Here is a 24,652-nt window from a genome sequence, read left to right as displayed (position 1 = left end):
TCAAAGGCACAACACTTTTGGCTTGTTCCACAAATGTGTGTGTGTTTGGTGATGCATTTTCTTCCAATTAATTCAAGAATGCAATTCATTCACATCCTATGAACAAAGGCTCAGATGCAAATGTAAAAAGAAACCAGGCATCAGATGCTGACCCATAAACTGAGACATAAGTAGAAAACATTCAAGAAAGTTGAAAACTTTCAGAAGTGGACATCCAGGATACTCATACAAAAAACATGGTAGCACATGAGAACAAACCACTGGATATCTGGAACAATGTCCATTGGAAAAACACAATCAGTGTTGGTTTGGGGGGGGGGGGCATGTCATCTGCTGGTGTAGATCCAATAGGTTTTATCAAGACCAAAGTCAGCACAGCCGTGTACCAGGACATTTTAGAGCACTCCATTCTTCCCTCTGCTGACAAGCTTTATGGAGATGAAATTATAATTTTCCAGGGGGACTTGGCATCTGTTTACACAGCCTAAAGTACCAATACCTGGTTAAATAACCCCAGCATCACTGTGCTTGATTGCCCAGCTCACCTTAACCCTATAGATAATATACAGGGTATTGACAAGAGGAAGATGAGAGACACCAGATCCAACAATGTAGACAAGCTGAAAGCTAGTATCACACAACGTGGGCTTCCATAACACCTCTGCAGTGCCATCAGCTGATCCCTCCGTGCCACGTCACATTGATGCCATCATTCATACAAAAGGAGCTCCCACCAAGTATTTACCGTGCCGTATATACTTGAGTATAAGCCGACCTGAGTATAAGACGAGACCCATAATTTTAACACACAAAAAACCTGGGAAAACCTATTGACTCGAGTATAAGCCTATAGCATATAGCCAGCAATCCCCCGTAGTATATAGCCTACCAGCCCCTATAGTACCATATATACTTGAGTATAAGCCAAGGTACCTAATTTTACCACCAAAAACTGGGAAAAAAATAAAAAATCAAGCTACTCCCTCCCGTATTCCATGGTTTTCCAGCCTGTACAGTGCCTGTCCATGGAGGCAGTATGAGCTCACGTATAATATGTATGTTTACATATACAGCTCTGAGATGGGAGGATTAACCCCTTCACTTTCAGCTTGATGTTTGAATACAGTGCTCATAGCATACTACAGCAAGAGAGAGAGCAGAAAGGGTTAACGATCACTCACAGCTGTGTACACAGCAGAGGAAAAGAGGAGAGAAAGACCTGTCTACAATCCTGTAGACAAATTTGCCATAGCAATGTAGAAATAACATTGTAACTAAGGGGCACTTAGCAGTCTGTAGAGAAATCATCTGAAATGATGGTTATGCTTTAAGCAGTGATGTCTGCCCTGGCGTAGAAGCAGTGAAATAATCGCAAATTCTTGCGCAGTGCAAACATTTGCGTTTAAAATAGTGAATAAGCCACCTCCACGCCATGTGGGCGTGTAGAGGCGTAGGAGGAAGGGGCACAGGGGGGTTAACGCCGAAGTGTGCACGCTCTTTTGAAAAAACAGCAAACTTTAGGTTGGACCTGGCATAGTTTTGCCCAGAGGCAACGCAGCAGGCCAGATACATTGAAGGGGCTGAGCCTCTTGATGTATCCGGCACAACAAGGGGGCACTGATGTATGATAAATATGCCCCTATAAGTGACTGTAGCCAATAGCATGGATACAGCTTGTTCATGTATTACATGGCCAGTGTCTCATGTGGCTATATGATGTGTAATACTATGCTGCGGGGAAGCTGTACTGTACTGTACTGCTGGCCACAGCTTCCCATGGATGCCCTACTTCAGGAATACAATGTCCCTCTTAATGAATATGGGGTATAATATCCCATTAAATGCCTAATCTGAGGTTAAATACTAACATATAGAAAAAATAAGAAACATGACTAGTAGGAACTGGCACATGTTATTACATTTACTGTCAATTTGGTGAAGTGAATAACATCTCACTAATCATCTTTATGTATAATTGGCTAGTAAAGAAAAGTGATGTAAAGCAGCTTCTATAAATATCCTGCAAACATGACATCCACTCCGGACGCTATAATGAAGTCTTCAGGGAGGATATATAAATGAGAACACTGAGCTAAATTCATCTGCACTGAAATATCTCCTAATATATTGACAGATGAAGCTTCACATCATTTTATTTGTAGACTAAGGGCAACACACTTAAATAATCAGATATGGGTGGATTTAATGGCCCTAAAATGCAATTATGTTTAATTCTCAATTGTAAGAAAAAAAAAATTCCTCGTTTTGGGACATGCTGAACAAGTCCATATCCTTTTTGCTTCTGTCTGCTTAGTATATGTTGCCTATACACTAGATGAAAAAGTGCAGAAGACTGCACTATATCATCCTGCTTAATGCTGCAGAAGGCACTATACCCTCAGTGGAGTCCATGATATCCTATGAGGGATGCATTGTATGGCATCCATCTCTGACCTCTGCTGGGCATACGTTGTGGGTGTGTCCCAGTGATGCAACTCCAAATATGGTCAGTTATGTATCACACAGGAGAGGCTCTGAACATCGGCGGCGTCAAATCACTGACTGATGTCGATGTTCGCTCCTCCTCACCCTGATGGCGGGATGAACTAGAGGACATATCCTAAAGAATGAGTGGGATAAACTGCAGCCCCCTGGAGTATGGATACATTGGGAATTCTCCTGATGTATCCATACAATGGAGAAAATAAAAAATATGAACATAGACTTAAAAGGGCTATTTAGGGCTAAAAAATACTGACCTATGCTGAGGATTTTGGACTGAATGGTGTCCAATATGTCTAATTTCAAGACATATCAGTCAAATGGGAAATGATGTACAGGAAGCCTAATGACATGATGTGGGATTAAAGCCAAACCAATATATCTATTCCAGAAGGAACTGATTCTGGTTTGTCAATGTGGTTTGGTCAGGGAGTAAGAGCTTTTGACTAAGGTCAGGGAGTTATCCATACGGAGGCTTTGCCACTTAGGCCGCCTTGTAGACATTGCCGCTCCACTAAGGGATTCTGGGAAATATGCAAATACATTTTCAAGGTTGTCGAGCACTAACAAATTTGATTTACCTTGCATAGAGCAGTTGATCTATGGGGTTGCTGAGTGTTGTATCCCCAATAATCTGATATTGAGGAACAATATACGATCAATATTTTTAGCTTGGAAACTAGGATACAGATAGATAACTAAACAACCGACTGACAATCCCACTCACTGATCTGTCAGGAGATAAGTATGCAGATAGGTTACGTTTAACACAAGTTTATAGGGATTCCACAAAAAAAAATCAGGTCTCTAGGAGTCATGGATGGCTGAGCTGTAATATAAATTCAGAGCTGCACTCCGGGTAATACAGATACAGATGTCCATGCAAATAGGCTGTGAAGCTGATGGATGTGCTCTGCAATTATCCCAAAACCGTAGCATTTCTAGTGTTCCATATGTTCCCCGCTCCTTATAAACTTATAACAATATATATTTTTTCCAACTGAGTTTTCATCTATACGCCTTCCATCATCACACGAAGAAGGACTAGACTATGCAGAGAATACTAACCAATAATCTTATACTCCCAGAATCTTATTACAGCTTATCTGAGCTGTTATTCAGGTGGCGAACAGGGTGTCCTTGCATGATATATCTCTATGATGCAAGGACTCCCATCCACTGCACTGTGTTCGGTACGTAAGATCGGGCCAGCACTGGGTCTGTTTCAATGGACCAGGCTGCTAGTACCAGGCAGTCCCCGGGTTACATACAAGATAGGGTCTGTAGGTTTGTTCTTAAGTTGAATTTGTATGTAAGTCGGAACTGTATATTTTATCATTGTAATCCCAGCCACAACTTTTTTTGGTCTCTGTGACAATTGGATTTTAAAAATGTTGGATTGTCATAAGAATCAGGATTAATGATAAAGCTTCATTACAGACACCTGTGATAACTGTTATAGCTGATTATTGTAGCCTAGGAATAAAGTACAATAAATTACCAATATCCAGTGGTCCGTTTGTAACTAGGGGTCGTATGTAAGTCGAGTGTTCTTAAGTAGGGGACCGCCTGTAGTGTAGATTTGTACCGTGTTAGCCATGGAGAGCAGAAGAAGAGTGAAGAAATCAGGCGATACCTTTTTGAGGCTAACTGAGTATATTCGATGGTGAGCTTTGGAGAATACTAGTTCTCTTCATCAGACATGATGTTACGCATGAAACAGAGAATTCCCTGCACTGTATATACACCCGGCAGTGATCATCATAGGATTTAAAAAAAAAAACTTTAAAACAACAGATTGATAAATACAGAGACATCTTAGAGATCTTATTATGACAGTATGGATCAGGCACATTGAAAGTGGCTTCACTTTGAGAAGTGAAACCCCCCTGACAGATACCTAACGCATCCATTTCAAAAGACCGCTAGTAGGAAATGTTTGCAGCTCGATTGGCGCCAAAGGGGAGTCCACAATAAATATTCAACAGATTGTATTCATTGATTTAAAGAGGATGTATTTCAGGGGTGGACCACCTCCTTCATAACATAAAGCCTTACAGGTAAGCCTCCATCTGAGGCTACTTTCACACTGCCGTATGCTCGTCCGGCCATAGCCGCGTTCACCCCTCTCCTATCCTCTCCATAGCGATACATGGTGCCTGACCACAAACACAGAAAAAATAGCGCATGCTCTTTTTCTCATGCACGGCATGGTGCCACATATGTGGTCACCATGACAAGGCCAGGGCAGCATAGCCGTCTATGTGGACGTATATTTGCAGTTGAATATACCTCCCCACAACGTCTGTATGAAAGGGGCCTAAGGGTAAAGTTGTGGTAGTCATCACTTCATAAACAAGACTACCCTAAGGCACCTTATTGTGCACTTCATGCACCTCATGCATGATAGATGCACGCAGGGTGTGTGAATAATTAGCAGCCCGAAGCGCTGGACTTCTGCTTTTTATAAGTGTTTTTTTCAGGCGCACCTGGCGCGTGTCAAGAATAAAGAAGACAATCGCCAGGATCAGGATGAAGAAAAGGGCAGTCGTATGTGTTGTTTCATTTTGATTTAAGGTGCTGGTAGATTTCCTTTAAGGCATTCTTACTCCTCAGCATTTTATCAGTACAGGCAGTCCCGACTTAAGGACACCCGACTTTCAAACAGACATTTCTGGCCACTGTGACCATTGATCATTGATCAGCTGTAATAAAGGTGTCTGTAATTAAAGCTGTATGCGTATGCATCAATGACAATGCACGCGGTCAGTACTCAGCACTCTTGTATCATTTAAATACAAGGCACCGGGTGATGGTTATCAATCACATGCGTTTCCAGAGAAACGCATATACGATCAGGCCACGCACCGCATGCTTTCATTCCGTTTCTAAATGGAGTCAAAGTGGAACTTATGACTGCAGCTTAATCCTTGTTTCCATGGCAGTACCAAATTTTGGAAATCCAATTGTCACAGGGACAAAAAACAAACAAACATTTGTCTGGAGCTAGAAATATAAAATATACAATTGCGACTTACATACAAATTCAGCTTAAGAACAAACCTAAAGAACTGATCCTGTATGTAACTCGGGGGCCGCCCGTAGTTTTTTTTCATAACAAAGCAAACCCTTTACTTTTAAACCTAGTTATGGTATGTCATTCAGTTTTCTATCTACCTGTACACAGAACTTAGCATTACTACCCACATCCCCGGTTAATACCTCTGCTACACTAAATCCTATTTAATTTTCCACGTGTGTCCTCCCTCCATTCTAATTAGTCTTAGTTTATATTCCGCTATCACGGTTGAACAAACCATCTTACAATGTATCGCGGGCCTTGGCTTCATTTCAGTGCAATTTACGGTAGCAAAAGTTTGAAAAATCCATTTCATTTTCATGGAACGCTTAAAGTTATACCCACAATGCACCTGAATTTGTATGCATTAAGCAGAAAACTGCCTGTGGCTAAACATCTGTGTGACATATGATAGACGACGACTTCCATCGGGCATACAAATAACATTGCTATCTCCCTGAACTGCTACCTACTAGACGTTATCATTAGATTACATATGGTAATCTGCATACGTGCATATTCCGTGTCACACATTGTTCGCCAATTACCAGTAAAACACAACGGAGGGGTAACGCTAGAAAGACAGCGGAGATCAAGGGGCTCTGGGAGGAACACGCTGCAGAAAAGCTCATTAAAAGTTGTACCCATCACCTAGATAAAACAGAGGCATCCATCCATTCTGCCAGATAAACCAGTGTTCTAGAAAACACAGGCAACCTACGAATGTAATAAGGTTTATTGATTGTTCTCAAGCAAGACACAGCTCGCTAGTTGCCTATGTGAGGTCAGGACTATGGTGATAGAAATTAAAAAATAAAAAAATAAAGTTGTATGATGAAAAAAATACAGAATTTTCAGTTTTGTGTAAAGGAATTGTATTCATTGCACAAAAAAAAAAAAATTTCAGTAATATGTTTTATGCTTTTATTTTTCAATGTGTTCACGATTCCTCCTTGTTGTCTGTACAAATAAATATTGGGGTCTTTTATCAGTTTGTACATAATTCCTAGTGTGCTGCCCTTTGCCCCTTTATGCAAACTCCACGCCAAGTGGGCACGGTGGGGTGTGAAGGGAGGCATGTCCAGTAACTGAGTTGGACATAGAGGGACGTTCTTGCCCTGTGCACAAGCTGTAACCTGCAATCATTCAGGCCTGAATGGTCCAGTTAATAGCCCAATTCTACACCAGGAAGGACGTAATGTAGAACTGTATTCCAGAGCAGAGGCCTCCTGATACTTCATCTTACAAAGCTGATGATTAATTTCCCACATTCGACCCACCATGACTTGCTACCTTCTATGCGATCAGCCGAGATGTCTGGGGCTCCATGCAACATCTCGCCTTGTGGGGTAAGGATGGTTCTGAGAAAGATCATCAATCAACCCAGAACTAATCCCACAGGGCACGCAAGGTCCCCCTACTCATGGCAGCATATGCCCAGGTCCGTTTGAAGTTCACCCATGACAATCTGGATGATCCAGTGGAGGCAGGGAAGAAGATGATGTGGTTAGATGAGACAAAAATAGAACTTTTTGGTATCAACTCTACTGGCTGTGTTTGGAGGAAGAAGAAGGACATTACATTAGATAAAATACAATAGATGTGAGGAGTTTTAATTTCTGTTGGATTTTTGGATGGATAATTACAATCTTCCTACCAAAGATTGCTACTGGAAAATGAAAAAAGTCAGCACAAAGTTATAAAGGTGTGCAGAGTATGCAGCTACACCCAGACATAAGATCCAATGGGGGCTCAATATCAATGATGAATTTTGATAAAAAAATAATACATTATACTTGGAACTTCTCTTAATTTTACATTGGAAACCTGCAACTTGAAGTTGATCTTCATTAAATGACATCGTTATTATTCATATGTAGAAAAACAGGGGACATAATTGGTTCATTTAGGACATAAATTGGTTCCTTTTGCCATACAGGTCCAAAAAAAGATCAGCCACATCTCTCCCAACAGAAATTCAAATCCCTTGCTAAATTTTGTCACACATTTTATGCCAGAAACTGTCTTGACAAGGTCTTTCTGTGTAGTTCTGGGGTGATTGCTTTCTCAGAGTCATCCTTAACCCAGAAGGCGAGATGTTGCATGGAGAAGGTAGCAAGTCGAATGTGGGAAATCTGAAATACCCCCTATCGCCAATAGTCATCTGTTTATGCTTTTCTTCTGAGAAACAAAGCTAATAGTAAAATATTTACATAAAATATTTTTAGAATAATTTTTATAGAAAAATATTTGCTTTCAATATACCAAGCCATAGGCATTGTCATGTCTTTTACAGGTCCCTGCTACTGCAGCGGGTGACTTCCACTTCACTCGATTCAATGGCAAGACATGTCAACTTGAGTCACAGATAAGGACTCTCCGAGTTATGACAAAGGGGCACGGAGCTCCACATAGTGCCATGGCCCATGTCTCAGTAGCGGGCTGTGAGTGAAGACAGATGTCCGTGAGCTATGACATCTCCTGACATATCCCCAAAGACATGTCATAAGATGTTTAAAGATGACTCTTCAATTTATCAGTCTTATTCTTTCCTCATATAAGAAACAAACGGTAGCCGGGAAAGAGAATAATATTTCTGAAATTTTTTGCAATTTTTCCTTCTATTTCAGAACGATTTCATTTGTATCCTTTAAAATCCTATAATCCTAGTTCCTTTGCCTTTAGTGGATTTGGATTTCTGCATTTTCACTTTCTTAAGTATTCATTTCTATTGAGATGCAGAAAAGCTGTAATATTCCAATGTGCTTCAGAGACAGATTTACACAGTACGGAAGAGTTCTTGAGGAAATCTGCTACTCTCAGCAACATTTCACTGTATAACATGTCTATAGAAAGCTATATGGAAAGCATGTGAAGCCCAAAATGCTGTCATTTACATTCTGAATATGACACCCAAATATAAGCACTTCAGGGTGAAAGAATTTATATGCTCAGCAGAAAGTACTGAAAGAAACTTTGGGGGTTATTTATCATTGGTTTTCCTGGGCTATTTTGGCTTTAAAAAAAACTCTCAAAGTAGTCAAATTGAGCGTTTTTGAGACTTTTCACTGCTAAAAAGTCTCACAGGACTATATACACCTCTTCGTTAATCTGGCCTAAACATAGAACTACTGCTAGTGCAACAATGTGCAAAGCCAGATGCATGACTTGAGACTTTTGCAAAAAGTCTCAAACTTTCTCCAGTTCCCTGGTGGTCTATGTGCTAGGACTTTTTATGCATTTTGAGACTTTTTGAAAAAAAAAAATCCTAGACAGAAAATTAGACTATAAGAACATTTATTAAAGGGCCAAAGCTATATTAATGAATCTGATGGGCAGAGGAGCTCCAAAAATAGACATAGAACTGACCCAAGGTTTTGGTATGCCTATGCCTCTATGTGTATTGTATATAAACCTCATAACCAGTCTTAAACAGGTTTCACATAACGTCATCACAGCGCTTCATCATCCTGCCTCTGTGCAGCGCAGTGGTTTTAATGCCGCCAGGTCTATCTGTAAAAGAGATAACCTGTGTAAATGACTACTGTTCCCCAAACTCGTCTTCCCTCTTACAGAAAATAGGGGGTGGGGGAATTCCTTCAGCAGAGAATTCTGGTTTCAAAATGTTGCAAATCTAGTTTGGAAAACTTTTGGATATTATAAGCCAAATATATTTTTAAAACATTGCAAAACCTGGGCCAATTGTACTCTACTAAATTAATGGAGTAACATCTCAGCAAAAACTTTGAATGTACCAGATACATCGAGCAGGTCATAAAGGTGATGAAACATAAGTTCAACGCAGTCTGTAGCAAAACTTACGAAAATCAAATGAGGATGAATTCTCCCCATTGCCTCTACTTACAGCTGGCTGCATGCCCTGTACAGATCCCTGTACACTACAGCCTAGTTCTCTTCTGTTCCTTGGTTCCTTTCTTACCTTCACAGTCTCCTCTCATCTTTGTACACTACCGCCGGTCATTGCTGTTTACCCTGTAGACCATTCCATTGTTTGTGTCTCTACCCTGTACTCTACATCTTGTACATCTTTGCAATGTTCTATTGCTTTTTTTTGCTTTGCTCTCATCGTTTTCCCTCCTGTATAGTCTGCCTTTTTTCTCTCTCCTACGCTCTTTTTAGCCTGGTTCTCTTCTCCACACCCAAAACTTTTTTCTTTCCCCCGTCATCTACAACTTGTACTTTTTATAATTATTATTTATTTATAGAGCCCCATTAATTCCATGATGTACATTCAATTAGGGGTTCACATGCATCAGCATGAGCAACTGTACGTCCAAAATACAAAAAGTTCATAGACATGAAATAATTGGGAGGTGGACCCTGCTCGTGACGGCTCACAATCTATATGGGAGGGTAGCTGGAGGCACGAGGTTAGGGGGCGTGGAAGTGCAGTTATTACATCTTGTACATCCTAAACAGATGTGTATTCAGGTTACGTTTCAGGTTTTGTAAGGAGGGGAACAGTCTGTTAAAATTTTGAGAGATCTCACCAGTGGAAGCAAATATAGACAGATAGCAGGTGAGAGAGGGAGAGAGATTGTGGTGGTTTCTACCATTTATGAAGACACAGTGGGGTCTGTGTACTGCACAAACGTTGGATATTCCGTCGATTACCGTTTTGTGGCACACTTGAAAGGGGATTGTGGTGCACGCGACACAAATGGGGGGGGGGGCATCGGACGATTCGACGGATTCGGACTAAGCGTGGGATTTAACATTTGAATTTGTGTCGCAAGCCGTGCACTTACATGCACCGGGAAGAAGATGGTGAACTCCAGCGGACCAGATCGGGGAAGCGACACAAGAAGGAAATCAGGTGCACGATGTTAGCGAATCGCTCTGGAGTCCATGATCATCGGACAACGCACAGCGGGGATCGCACAAGGGGCAGGTAAGTAAATGCCCAAGTAAGTACTTTGTAGCCGGGGTCTTTTCTCTATAGATTAGTTGCTATGTTTTTGGGCCTGGCCCTCTTCATTTTCCTGTACTCTGTAGCCTGACTCTATTCATTCTATTGTGCTCTATGTATCTCCAATCATATCTCTTTTCTATACAGTGCAACCAGACAATGAAGCCTTTTCTTCCACGTCTTTTTCGTTGCTCTGTACTTTAAAGCTTAATCTACAGAATGTCACTCGTCATTGTACTGTATAGTCTGGTTTTTTCGTCCTCTTTTTCTTGGACTCTGTCTCTTGTCCCTTCCTTGTACTTTGTCGTCTCTTTTATCTCTTCTTTTTACTCTGTGTGTTAGTTCACTTCTCCTTGTACTGTAGTCTGTTCCTTCCTTGTTCTCTGCTGTCGGTTTCTTCCTTCTGATTTGCATTCTGGAACCTGTCTCTTCTCTTTTCATTGCATTTTGTAGTCTGTTTCTCATCCATTTCTTGTACTATGTAGTTTCTCTTCTCTGTACACTGTAGCCTGTCTCTTTATCTTCATCATACTCTTTAGTTTCTCTCTTTTCTCCTTCTTGTACTCTGCATTCTCTCTCCTCTCTTTCCTGTACGTTCTCTTCTCTGTATAGTCTGTAGTATGCATAATCTGTATAGTTTTGTAGTCTGGATCACTTCTCTTCCTTATACTCTGTAGTCTCTCCTCTCTTCCTTATACTCGGTAGTCTCTCCTATCTTTCTTGTATTCTGTAGTCTCTTCTCTCTTTCTTGTACTCTGTAGTCTCTTCTCTCTTTCTTGTACTCTGTAGTCTCTTCTCTCTTTCTCGTACTCTGTAGTCTCTTCTCTCTTTCTCGTACTCCGTAGTCGCTTCTCTCTTTCATGTACTCTGTAGTCTGTCTTCTCTTTCTTGTACTCTGTAGTCTCTCCTCTCTTTCTCGTTCTCTGTAGTCTCTTCTCTCTTTCTTGTACTCTGTAGTCTCTCCTCTCTTTCTTGTACTCTGTAGTCTCTCCTCTCTTTCTTGTACTCTGTAGTCTCTCCTCTCTTTCTCGTTCTCTGTAGTCTCTCCTCTCTTTCTCGCTCTCTGTAGTCTCTCCTCTCTTTCTTGTCCTCTGCAGTCTCTCCTCTCTATCTCATACACTGTAGTCTCTTCTCTCTTTCCCGTTCTCTGTAGCCGCTCCTCTCGTTCTCTGTAGTCTCTTCTCTCTTTCTTGTACTCTGTAGTCTCTCCTCTCTTTCTTGTACTCTGTAGTCTCTCCTCTCTTTCTTGTACTCTGTAGTCTCTCCTCTCTTTCTCGTTCTCTGTAGTCTCTCCTCTCTTTCTCGTTCTCTGTAGTCTCTCCTATCTTTCTTGTCCTCTGCAGTCTCTCCTCTCTTTCTCGTTCTCTGTAGTCTCTCCTCTCTTTCTCGTTCTCTGTAGTCTCTCCTATCTTTCTTGTCCTCTGCAGTCTCTCCTCTCTTTCTCGTTCTCTGTAGTCTCTCCTCTCTTTCTCGTTCTCTGTAGTCTCTCCTCTCTTTCTTGTCCTCTGTAGTCTCTCCTCTCTTTCTTGTACTCTGTAGTCTCTTCTCTCTTTCTTGTACACTGTAGTCTCTCCTCTCTTTATCTGTAGCCTCTTCTCTCTTTCTCGTACTCTGTAGTTGCTTCTCTCTTTCATGTACTCCGTAGTCTGTCTTCTCTTCTCTCTTTCTCGTTCTCTGTAGTCTCCTCTCTTTCTTGCACTCTGTAGTCTCTCCTCTCTTTCTTGTTCTCTGTAGTCTCTCCTCTCTTTCTTGTTCTCTGTAGTCTCTCCTCTCTTTCTTGTTCTCTGTAGTCTCTCCTCTCTTTCTTGTTCTCTGTAGTCTCTCCTCTCTTTACTGTTCTCTGTAGTCTCTTTTCTCTTTCTTGTACTCTGTAGTCTCTCCTCTTTTTTGTACTCTGTAGTCCCACCTCTCTTTCTTGAACTTTGTAGTCTCTCTTCTCTTTCTTGTACCCTGTAATCTCTCCTCTCTTTCTTGTACTCTGTAGTCTCTCCTCTCTTTCTCATACTCTGTAGTCTCTTCTCTCTTTCCCGTTCTCTGTAGCCTCTTCTCTCTTTCTCGTACTCTGTAGTCGCTCCTCTCTTTCTCGTACTCTGTAGTCTTTTCTCTCTTTCTCGTTCTCTGTAGTCTCTTCTCTCTTTATTGTACTCTGTAGTCTCTCCTCTCTTTCTTGTACTCTGTAGTCTCTCCTCTCTTTTTTGTACTCCGTAGTCTCTCCTCTCTATCTTGTTCTCTGTAGTCTCTCCTCTCTTTCTTGTACTCTGTAGTCTCTCCTCTTTTTGTACTCTGTAGTCCCACCTCTCTTTCTTGTACTTTGTAGTCTCTCCTCTCTTTTTTGTACTCTGTAGTCTCTCCTCTCTTTCTTGTACTCTGTAGTCTCTCCTCTCTTTCTTGTACCCTGTAGTCTCTCCTCTCTTTCTTGTACCCTGTAATCTCTCCTCTCTTTCTTGTCCTCTGTAGTCTCTCCTCTCTTTCTGATACTATGTAGTCTCTTCTCTCTTTCCCGTTCTCTGTAGCCTCTTCTCTCTTTCTTGTACTCTGTAGTCGCTCCTCTCTTTCTTGTACTCTGTAGTCTGTCTTCTCTTTCTCGTACTCTGTAGTCTCTTCTCTCTTTCTCGTTCTCTGTAGTCTCTTCTCTCTGTCTTGTACTCTGTAGTCTCTCCTCTCTTTCTTGTACTCTGTAGTCTCTCCTCTCTTTCTTGTACTCTGTAGTCTCTCCTCTCTTTCTTGTCCTCTGTAGTCTCTCCTCTCTTTCTTGTACTCTGTAGTCTCTTCTCTCTTTCTTGTACTCTGTAGTCTCTTCTCTCTTTCTTGTACACTGTAGTCTCTCCTCTCTTTATCTGTAGCCTTTTCTATCTTGCTTGTACTCTGTAGTTGCTTCTCTCTTTCATGTACTCCGTAGTCTGTCTTCTCTTCTCTCTTTCTCGTTCTCTGTAGTCTCCTCTCTTTCTTGCACTCTGTAGTCTCTCCTCTCTTTCTTGTTCTCTGTAGTCTCTCCTCTCTTTCTTGTTCTCTGTAGTCTCTCCTCTCTTTCTTGTTCTCTGTAGTCTCTCCTCTCTTTATTGTTCTCTGTAGTCTCTTTTCTCTTTCTTGTACTCTGTAGTCCCACCTCTCTTTCTTGTACTTTGTAGTCTCTCTTCTCTTTCTTGTACCCTGTAATCTCTCCTCTCTTTCTTGTACTCTGTAGTCTCTTCTCTCTTTCCCGTTCTCTGTAGCCTCTTCTCTCTTTCTCGTACTCTGTAGTCGCTCCTCTCTTTCTCGTACTCTGTAGTCTTTTCTCTCTTTCTCGTTCTCTGTAGTCTCTTCTCTCTTTCTTGTACTCTGTAGTCTCTCCTCTCTTTCTTGTACTCTGTAGTCTCTCCTCTCTTTCTTGTACTCTGTAGTCTCTCCTCTCTTTCTTGTACTCCGTAGTCTCTCCTCTCTATCTTGTTCTCTGTAGTCTCTCCTCTCTTTCTTGTACTCTGTAGTCTCTCCTCTCTTTCTTGTCCTCTGTAGTCTCTCCTCTCTTTCTGATACTATGTAGTCTCTTCTCTCTTTCCCGTTCTCTGTAGCCTCTTCTCTCTTTCTTGTACTCTGTAGTCGCTCCTCTCTTTCTTGTACTCTGTAGTCTGTCTTCTCTTTCTCGTACTCTGTAGTCTCTTCTCTCTTTCTCGTTCTCTGTAGTCTCTTCTCTCTGTCTTGTACTCTGTAGTCTCTCCTCACTTTCTTGTACTCTGTAGTCTCTCCTCTCTTTCTTGTACTCTGTAGTCTCTCCTCTCTTTCTTGTACTCTGTAGTCTCTCCTCTCTTTCTTGTACTCTGTAGTCTCTCCTCTCTTTCTTGTTCTCTGTAGTCTCTCCTCTCTTTCTTGTTCTCTGTAGTCTCTCCTCTCTTTCTTGTACTCTGTAGTCTCTCCTCTATTTCTTGTACTCTGGATCACTTCTTTTTCCTTGTCCTTGTTCAGTGTAGTTTATCTCTTCTCTCCTTCTTATACTCTGTTGTTTACCTCTTCTCTTGTTCTTGTAATTTGTAGTCTAGTTCTCTTCTTTGTACTCTGTAATCTGGCACTCCTGTTCCTTGTATAGTACAGTCTGGCTCTCGCTTTCTTGTATACAGAAATAAATAATAAAATATCCAGGAAAGATGGAAAATGTAACATACAAAATATGGAGGAGCCACTAATACGGCATACTCCCGTATACGCCACAAAGTCACAGAGTCAAAGATATAAAATTAGTGCTCTACTCCTTATACTGTTTGTCAAATGGCGAGAGCCTCTCACCACCTCTTCATGGACTGGAAATAAAAGATATTCCTGACTCCTTGCATCGCCAATCATCCTCCTTTAGTGGGTTGAAACACAATCCTTGTCTCGTTACCGTGTCCACGGTGTGTTCCCAATCCTACATCAGGAAGTATGCGAAAGGATAGTGCAGATTGCCAGGTTCAAAAAGGAAATAGTATTTATTGTATATACTCACACATTCCAATTTAAAAGCGCGCATATAGTAAAAGCATAAGACGCCTAAAACACCTCGCCCGACCCAGGTTTCGCCTATTCAGGCTTCTTCATGCCCCGGAAGAAGCCTGAATAGGCGAAACCTGGGTCGGACGAGGTGTTTTAGGCGTCTTATGCTTTTACTATATGCGCACTTTTAAATTGGAATGTGTGAGTATATACAATAAATACTATTTCCTTTTTGAACCTGGCAATCTGCACTATCCTCTCGCTTTCTTGTACTTGCAGATGACCCCTTGTCACAGCCAGACTTCTAGATAACTGACTGAACTTTACCTCCAGAAAATCGGATTTCCACAGGGACAAAACGTTCATTTGACTGGAGTTATACATACAAAATCTGATGTTTAGTTATGAAACTTTCCTCAATCTACAGTATGAAAATCTACTGTATTTCAAGGAGCCTTCCTACAGAAGTTGCTTAATTTCTTAATTTGCGTTGTTGCTTGATGCCGCAAACACTTAAAGTGTGTCTGTAAAGCAAATACAGATAAAAATGACACAAATAATAACCATGACAAATATCTCCTATTCATCTCTGCAGACTGAGCACTATGGGACATATCAAGCTGAGCGGCTGCAGCCTTTGAGATCATCATTCTGAAGCGGGGCCATGTGAGGCATGTTGTGACATTAATGATTTAACACGGGATTGACGTAAAAGGGATATTTATGATGCTGTAATTGTGGGTTTTCATGCTCATTTTTTATTATAAAGACGATCCGGCATTCATCAGCTCCCTCTCTCCGGCTGCTGGAAGCGTTATGAATGAAGCATTCCTTGAAGCCATTACAGCTCCTCACAGGAAATTCTTCATGATGAAGTGATGGCTATTTTTATCTCCTTGAAAACACAGATTGATATTCCTGTCCATTTAGTGTGTGAGAGACTGTATTGCTAAACCCACTCCTGACACGGCCATGTAGACCGACATCAAAGTGTTGTGCGTCATGCTGAACAGTTATAGATGGTGACGTTTCTGGACATTTTTCAAACGAAGGAGTCATTTTCTGCACCCGCGACAAGAACAATGGCCTATTGTACAGAAAATGCGACAATAAACCATCTCTATTATTCTGGAAGCCGGGAGCACGTCCGTCTCTTCATTCTGGCACAACAAGTACATTTCGTATTAATTTGTGGCGCGGTTATGAGCGCAATGTGGGCTTAATTAAATTTAGATCATGTCCTTTTTCATAAAGCCATATGTTAATACTGTGGAGGAGCAAACCTGCTGAGGCGCACTGTTTATGACTTGGAGTAAGGACGTACAGGACAGTCATAGCACAAATACATTTGGCAATGACGATATCTTGAAAATCAGTTGTATAAATAGACAAGAATACAAATATAATGGGGGACATTTATCAGGGCTACTATCCCAGAAAACGTAGAAGTTTTTGCAATCTCTTGCAAACCACCAGGCATTGTGATTATTATCAGCGTTATGAAAGCTCCATGCCATGGGGAAGGGGGGCGCAGTGGGTCGGTGCCAAGCAATCCAGATATACACTGCGGGTCAGATCCAACAGCATCCGAGGGGTTGGGATTTCATCTTCCGGCGGAGCACAATAAATATACCCCAATGTATCTGGGTTCTGATAGGTCAAAAGATTCCACAGTTTAAAGGGAATGTCCAATTGGAGATGATGTCATCACATTTATGTAACTGCTGATCCAACTACTGTCACCTGTGGATGAATGGTGGACTGTGGCCAGCAACAAAGCTGTCTCAAGTTCTGTTATGAGCAGCAGTTTGTGGACCACTTAATGATTTAAAAGAAATCTACCATTTAGTTTGATGCATTGTGAATTAAACAAACCTTGAGAATGCTTTAGCTACACTGATGCAGAAACATATCTTGTTTCATTCCTGATCTGAGTGGTTTTGTTAAAAAAAAAAAAAAAAACACAATTATAAAATTCAGGACTTAAATATAATAGACACATTACATGCAGCTCCCCTAAATGTCCGGCCTGCCAGAGACTTGCAGGGACCACTGTGAATATGGAGAGGGCCACGCAGTGTGACACTTATCCGAGGGTCCTCCTGGTGGGGGAAGCTATTAAAGCTCCCAAGAATCACAAAGCTATATTTATGTTTGTAAATTTTGCAGTTTATTACCCCCCTTTTTGGTATACATATAATTTATTGGTTAAATATATTCTATGGACTAAATGTTAACCCATTTGTGAAAAATTCACTGGTACCAGAATGACCAGGTCAATTTTTGTGAGACAGCGTCAGCATGTGTAGTGTCAGTCACAGAGCATTAGTAAGCCAAAGTGGCTGATGTTGATGTTATCAGCACGTTCTGATTAGGTTGTAGATGCTATTTTGTATGTAAATTCAGTGGGCCAAATATACAGCCAGTCCCAGGCAGCAAAAAGGCTAGAATCAGCCCTGTACACCAACAATGTATTTCTAGGTGCCACAGAAGCAGAGATATTTACTGTTAAAGTTATACTTGAGAATGGGGAGCTGTATATAAAAATCAAATTATTGACTGCAACTCTGTGGCACCTAGAAAACAATATCCTTAAAGTGGAGATTTTCCTCTTTAATATGACATCAGAACTGCATTTCAAGTTGCCATACTTTAGAATATATAACTGAAGTGTGCTACCTGCATAGGGTACAAGCAATTTGTGAATGAGTTAAAATAGCAGATATTATTAATATAGCATTATAATATGAAGGAAAAATGATCCCAACAATTTTTTAATGTTCACACATTTTATTATTTTACACTAATTTTTATTGTCTATATTCTCTATTTGTGAAAAGAATGTATCTAACCCCCATCTAATGATCAATCTCTGATATTTATATCTAATTGCTACAAAGTCTCCCTTCCTTCAATCAGTCTATATCAGTGTAATCTACTCCATGAGCTACATTCCTATATAGGATTCTATTCTATCATCTCACACATCACTGCCCACAAAAAGTAGTCAACAAAACAGTGTATTTCCCATTTCTGCACACATCAGCGACGGCAGTCAATCTGCGCTGTGGATATCGAGGAAAATGTTTTGCTATAAAGCAATATTTTAGTTGTAAAGAAATAGTATCAGTCAATAACCACTCATAGCGATGGGGGAGCAGGCAGCAATGGACTTCCTGCTCTACCATTCACTACAGGGCTGTGCACTACAGGGAAGCCCCCAGACACGACTTTTCTGGGGGGATTCAAAAATGCTAAATAGGCAAAAAGTCAATAGCTGTGAAATCCCTGTGAATCAAAATTGAAAGGTCAACGACTACCAGGACTACATTGGCCAAAGACCGGCAGTGGCTGGAGACCGAATATATTGTGTGAACAGCAACTATTGTCCTAATTGAGAGAACTGAGATTTCCTACTTTTTGGACAATAGATGCAGTGGGACTTGAATCATGACTGATGAAGGGGACATGTCCCCCGAAATGTCACAGTGGGGGTCATTTACTAAGGGCCCGATTCGCGTTTTCCTGACGTGTTACCCGAATATTTCCGATTTGCACCGATTGTACCTGAATTGCCCCGGGATTTTGGTGCACACGATCGGATTGTGGCGCATCGGCACCAGAATGCACGCGACGGAAATCGGGGGCGTGGCCGAACGAAAACCCGACGGATTCGGAAAAACCGCCGCATTTAAAAAAGGAAATTGTGTTGCGGAGCTTGCACTCACCTTCATCCAGGATAGGATCGTGAACTTCAGTGCATTTCAGGGAACTTCAGCGCAGCAGCGCCACCTGGTGGACGTCGGAGGAACTGCCTTGATGAATCCCGGCCGGACCCGAATCCAGCGCAGAGAATGCGCCACTGGATCGCGAACGGACCGGGTAAGTAAATCTGCCCCAGTATGTGACCTGTGAAGCATTGGAGTAGTTTGAGTCTCTGCCTGAGGTCAAGATATGTGAGTTGTTCCACTTATGAACTTTGAATTACGATAAATCTATTGGCGATCCACTAAATGAACGATTGATCATGGTCTAGAAGATCTGCAAGGAAAACGATTTTATGCTTCTATGAATGATGAAATTGTATATGAAAATTCTGACGTAAAGTGAAATAAGTTTTGGAATAAATCTCTTGGTCACTCCTTGGACCCCATTCACTTATGTGTTATTCATGAGGAAACTGGAGATCCTCTTGTCCTAGACCGTATTGTATTTTTCTAGATTACCTCCAGATATTATCATTCTTTTTGCTGGACTTGTATCTATGCATACAGGCGACCCCTAGTTAAAGACGAACCCCTCTGCCCACTGTGACCTCTGGTTAAGCTCTCTGGATGTTACTATAGACCTAGCTGTATCGGTCAGCTGTAAGGTGTCTATAATGAAGATTTATTGATAATCATTAGTCCCATTACAGCAAAAAATTTTCAAACTGCAATTGTCACTGGGGCAAAAAATTTTTTTGTCTGGAACTACAATTATAAAATATACAGTTTCTACGTGGCACTGTTTGTCTGAGCCTTCGGGAGTGGTAGCCGTTTTTGTGTCTTAAGACCATCATGTTGTCTTTCCTACCCTTTGCCCTTCTCTAGTTTTTCCCTGTCTCCCCCCCCCCCTTTTTTTCTCTTCTCTTTTCCCCTCTTAACTTTCTTCTCTTTACTTCTACCCCCCTCTCTTTTACTTTTCTCCTCGCAGTTCTTTGCTGCTTTTCAGTGCAACCGCTTCATGAGGACGGGTTAGCTGGTCCGGCATTATGTGTCTTGAACGCACTTAATATGTAACATCTAAGACTCTATATTTGGTTACATTATCATCCTTATTCATTATATTGTTTCAGATTGTTTATAGAGTTGGTCTTTATGTTTGGGTTTGGCATGTTGCCACCACGCTGCAGTGAGCCTGCTGCATGCGGGGGTCTCCCATCCACATTCACGGTTTTTGGGTCCTGCGTGTCCCACTAATGCGTGTCCATTGTTATCAAAAATGTTCACCACCGCTTCTTGAACTGTATGCATACACTCTTCAACTAAATAAACTGTATTGAATATAAAATATACAGTTTCGGACTACATACAAATTCAACTTAAGAACAAACCTATGGAACCTATCTTGTACGTAACTTCTACATTATAGAGTTTCTACCATCAGTGTGCATAGAATCTAGTATGGGAACAATAATGTTGCTAGAAGGTTTTCCCAAATAAATCAACAAGGCCAACACGGGAAATGTGAATATTCTGCAGGAAATAGTGAAAAACACTACTCATACCATAAAGTATGTACCACCACATCCTTTAGCTTTGAATGGCCAATTCTAAAATTGTCATCTGTTATCTTCATTTATGATGTCACTTTGTAAAGTTTGGGCCTAATAAGTTTCATGTAGAACTTGCCCTGAAAATTTGTCATTGCCTGTGATGTGAAGGTGGACACGTCTCATTTCCCTGTGGAGAAGCCCGGCATCTGTTTCTCCAGCGTCCTCCTCCTCACAACGAGAATGATCAGTGGCTTAGACAAAGTGGTCAATGGGGTCACAAGACGACTCGCTAATCCGCCATCTATACTAATGTTTGGGCCCGAAACAGTGTTTGTCATCAGAGACATTTAACCTCTCAGATGGCATGGGCAATTGTGGCCATGGCATCTGAGAGGTTACTGGGAGAGAAGGCTTTCAGAGCTGCCATTAAATTACATTAACTATAAATTAATAGAATTATAATTATAAATCCTATCTGTGAGATTTCTACAGCCATGTGTTAACCTCATTAAAAAATACATGATTAGATAGATAACTCGATGTGCCAATTTCTTTTGTCCTTACATAGTGTTATACAGTAAGTACTCATTGGGCAATGTGTGCAGGGACAACCTACAAACTGCCAACACCCAATGGTTTTTTATTTTTAGGTTTCGGATGCCTCAGCTTTGGTATATAATGGATAATTAGTGACACGGCCTGAATGTGGCGGTTTAAGGGCCATAACGTCTTTTTTTTTCTCCGTGCTACATTAAAACCTTTTTTGCTGTGTTTTTTGGGGGGAAACATAGAGCTAGGTAACACCTAATAAAAGTTTAAAGATTTTTTTTTCATTTTCAGTTCCATTTGGGGTAAAAAGTGTAAAAAAGGCTTTTCTTTTGTAATTTATAGTACATTTTTCTTTAAAACTCAAAGTGAACATTATTAATGAATTCCCTATTTTTTTTCAGCCATTTTGATTTATAGTATGAACAGTTTCGGGCAAACGGGGCGACTATGGCGAAGTTTTATGTAGTGCAGCATTTTGTGAATGTGTTTTAACTTTATATGTCCCCCATGGGGGTCACAAAAGACTCCTTGGGGACATTTTTTACTTTTACATTTTTCTTCTCTTTTCCCCTTTTTCCCCTGTAATTGAGGCATCTATAAGAGCCCCAGTTACAGGGGGAAATGACCCCCTGTGACTGCCGATGTTAATCAGAGCTGGACTGGTTCTGATCAGACCCAGAAGATCTGATAAAAGCATAAAACACAATCAGATCTGAACTTTAAGTGTTATTCCATTAAAATAAATGTTTGCTGGCCCTTTAAGTAAAGACATAGGATAAAAAAAATCACAAGTCAAGTATATTTCCCAAAAGAGGTAAGCCAGCCTTATCTGTTGAGGCATGATCATTACTTGTTAGGTTAGCTAGGTAACATTGTCAGATAAAATAGAGCACACATGAGCCGCAGATTACATGGTTCAGGGAGCCCCCTACTAAATGCACATGGATGGCTGAGTCACAGAAAATGGATCAGATACCTGGTCACTATTTATAAATCCTATTCTTCAATGTGATGTTCTACGTCTACATTTTCATCCAAAATTATTCTGTATTTTTTGAGCTTTATACTGTTGAGTCCCTGAGGATACCTGTCTATTACTGTGCTATTTCATTCCACAATATAAGTGGGAATTTACTCATGGTACAATATAACAATGTACAGTCAGCTTATGCTCCAAGATGTGGGGATGTTCATAGATACAGAACCATATCAAAAAGTGTCAGGTAGTTTGCTGCTAAAGTCAACGTGATCCGAAGTATATATTAAATAATGGGCACGTGTTTTAACCTTCATTTCTCGCCAGCAGTGGTCCCCAGCGTTTTTTTTGCCCAGGGACCGGCTGTGAGCATAATTTTTTTTCCCAGGAACTGGTGGGCATGGGTAGGTGGTCTGGTGTCTAGCCAAAAATGTATAGCTTAGATTGCCCCATTTCCTAAAGAAGCTCCCCCACTTACATTGTCCTTACATTGTTCTCTTTCCTGTAGTTACCCCTCCCATGTCCCCTTTCTTGTAGCATGTCCACCCCTCCTGTGTACCCTTTCCTATGGAATGTCCACCCCTCCCGTGTCCCCCTTTCTTTAACTGTCTCCCTTCCATGTCTCCATTCCTGTAGCTGCCCAGCTTCTCCCATGTGCCCTTTCCTGTAGCATGTCCCCCTTCTCCCATGTGCCCGTTCATGTAGCATGTCCCCCTTCTCCCATGTGCCCTTTCCTGTAGCATGTCCCCCTTCTCCCATGTGCCCTTTCCTGTAGCATGACCCCCTTCTCCCATGTGCCCTTTCCTGTAGCATGTCCCCCTCCGCGCATGCCCCCTTTACTGTAGCATGCCCAACTCCCCTTGCTTCTTATGTCAAAAAAATACTCGCCTTCCCCATACCCCGCATCTGTCTTATCTTTTTCACTTCTCTTCCGCATTAAAAGGCTTCTGGAGCCGAGCGGAGGAGGGACTTTAAAAAAAGTCACAGGGTTCTGTTCGGCCGTTTTGCTGGTCCATGTCCGCTGAATTCGGACCCTGGGAGTGACGGAGGAGGTGAGTATAGGTTTTTTTTACATCATTATGCGAGCCGGCAATAGAGCAGTGCATTAACGCGGAAGAGAAGTGAAGAAGAGAAGACAGATGTGGGGGAGTAAGGTCACGGCTCGGGACCAGGTGCTCCACGGCCCGGTCTTGGGCCGCTGCCCGGTCGTTGAGAAACACTGATTTAAAGGATCTAGAGAAGGATCATAAAAAAACAAAGGGTATATCACATGGGTTTCCAGTAGAGTAAAATTACTAACCTACTTCCTGGTCCCAGCTTACCAAGAACTGCTCACTTAGTCAATCAATGACTACTATATGGATATTTTGATATCACTAAGCTCATTTGCTCATGGCTGGAGATATTACCCAACGACAAAGAGAGGTTGTTGAGGTCTTTTCAAATTTCAAGTTTTACATGGATTCTCGGAAATCCATAATGTAGACACAGCAGACTCTTTGTTCACTGACATCCCTCTGCTGGTGTTGAGCAATGCCCATTGGGACTCTTCTGAGCCTGAGACCCTCGCTGTGATCAAATCAATTAAAGAGGACCTGTCACCCCTCAAAAAGACCTCCACCAAATATGCCCCCATAATCCTCTCCCAAGCAGCTTTCTATTTATGCCATTTATTAAAAAATGTATGTTGCCAAAGTTTGTTTAAAATAATCCAACCTCTTGCTAAGAGGTCGGATCCTCGTATCTTATGAGCTGCAGTCGGCCATATTCATGAGGGGGCCAGCCGACGCACCCTTCCACGCCCCTGTCAGCGAGGACCTGTAAGAATAGCCAGCAGCAGCGCATATATTCTGCAATCGCTTCACAGCTCCGTCCGGCCGTGCTGAATATATATAACATTCGGCCGGCACTGTTAATATGGGTATATATATTTGGTGGGGGTCTTTTGGGGGGGTTACAGGTCCTCTTTAAGCTTTCAAAATGTCCTGGCCTCAATGGCTTTTCTAACTTGTATTATAAAAAAATATGCAAATCTTTCAGTCCCCCACATTCTATTATGTTTAATTTGATTCCATTAGGGATGGTTAATTTCCCTTTCCAGATGCCCTCTCTTAAAAAATTAAACCTATACTTACCTCCCTCGAAGGTATCGGTATCCTGTGCTGCCCTCCGCCACTGACATGCCCCTGGCACGCCCAACTGGCTTGTATACCCCTTCCTAAGTCGCAGCATTGTAGCAGGCGCTGGGACTCGAGATGGTTAGGCTTGCTGGAAGTTGTCGGAGTGGAGCTGCCTTGCCTTGTAAGCACTAGGGGACAACTGGAGGGCCGAGGACGGTTAGTATAGGTTTGGTTTTTTTCACAGACACCCTTGCACACCAGTAAAGTTTTTGTTAATGTTGAACAACCCCTTGACATCGGAGGTAGGGTACATAAATGTGTCCTATTTTCTGACTAAATACTTTTCATGCTGTCGTCCCTTCTTTTTTCATTGCCTGACATTAACCCCTTAAGGACGGAGGGTTTTTCGGCTCATTTCTCGCTCTCCAACTTCAAAAATCCCTAACGTTTTCATTTTTACGTGTACAGACCTGTGTGAGGGCTTATTTTGTGCGTAACAAATTTTACTTTCCCGTAATGTTATTTATTTTAACATGCCGTGTACTGCGAAGCTGAAAAAACATTCCAAATGTGGAAAAACTTAAAAAAAACCGCACGTCACGTTCTTGTGGGCTCAGTTTTTACGACTTTCACTCTTCGCTCCAAATAACACGCCTACTTTATTCTTTGGTTCGGTGCGATCGCGGTGATACCAAATTTATATAGGTTTTATTGTGTTTTAATATATTTTCAAAAATTAAACGAATGTGTACAAAAAAGAAAAAAAATTTTTTGCCATCTTCTGACGCTAATAACT

The 24,652-nt window shown here is 41.5% G+C and overlaps 1 protein-coding gene across 2 annotated transcripts in view; it reads right to left on the bottom strand.

Moving 5' to 3' along the window:
- IPO11 (importin 11) overlaps positions 1-24,652 on the bottom strand; it is a 315,892-nt gene that overhangs the window by 57,927 nt on the left and 233,313 nt on the right. The gene's annotated exons all lie outside the window — the stretch shown is intronic.

This window comes from Engystomops pustulosus, chromosome 1 (assembly GCF_040894005.1).
Source record: "Engystomops pustulosus chromosome 1, aEngPut4.maternal, whole genome shotgun sequence".
In the NCBI taxonomy this organism is placed as follows: domain Eukaryota; kingdom Metazoa; phylum Chordata; class Amphibia; order Anura; family Leptodactylidae; genus Engystomops; species Engystomops pustulosus.
The sequence above is the reverse complement of the archived record's forward strand: the minus strand, read 5'-3'. Positions and strand labels throughout refer to the sequence as shown.